The sequence below is a fragment of the Cololabis saira genome, chromosome 16 (assembly GCF_033807715.1).
Source record: "Cololabis saira isolate AMF1-May2022 chromosome 16, fColSai1.1, whole genome shotgun sequence".
NCBI classification, from domain to species: Eukaryota; Metazoa; Chordata; class Actinopteri; order Beloniformes; family Belonidae; genus Cololabis; species Cololabis saira.
In genome coordinates this window covers 17,587,167-17,587,991 of record NC_084602.1, presented here as the reverse complement: position 1 = coordinate 17,587,991, position 825 = coordinate 17,587,167, and positions in this window count along the sequence as shown.

Below are 825 nucleotides of genomic sequence, written 5' to 3'. Positions count from 1 at the left end.
ACAGATTTTTACTAAATGTGACAAAAAGTATGGTTTAGGAATGGGACAGAAATGTCTGTCCTATCTTTTAAGGTTTTTAGTCGTCATTGGCTGGTTACTTTAAAACTGTTCGGTAAATCGGGATTGTTTTGACAATTCTTCATCGGTGTTCAGAGATGGTACGAAGCAAATCTGTGACACCTGGAGGGATCGCTTTACAAAGGTTTGGTTTTCCAGCCTTTTACGAAACTAACTCGAACAAAAACGAGGGCATAGAAATCTGGTTAGGTGATTTAAAAAAAAAAAAAAAGAAACTTAAAGAAATAAGAATGTTTCATGTCAAGAAAGGAACAAAAACCTACTATATAACACTCAAAGTTAGCTGTGGCTACCAGCTCCTTCAGCTGATCCCTGCTGAAATGGCTGCAGAGCTGACGACAGACGTTTACAGCAAAATGTCCCATGTTGAATCAACAGCCTCTGTGTCTTTCGTTGTTTATGTTGTGTTGATTTGGGACTCCAACAGTTACCCTCATCAAACTCCCAAAATGTTGGCATATCCCTTTAAACAGGTTGGGCCAAACAAAGTCCTCAAGGTTTCTTCCTCCAGATGTGTGTGTGTAATTTGCTATACTACATCTCCAGGTGTCTGTGTGTAATTTGCTATACTACATCTCCAGGTGTGTGTGTCTAATTTGCTATACTACATCTCCAGGTGTCTGTGTGTAACCTGCTATACTACATCTCCAGGTGGCATTGTTGAAAATTGAAATCTTATCAAATGATGATGCAATTTGTCAAACTAATTCAAAGTTACAGGCCAATGAAAATGAAAGGTCTTGCCCT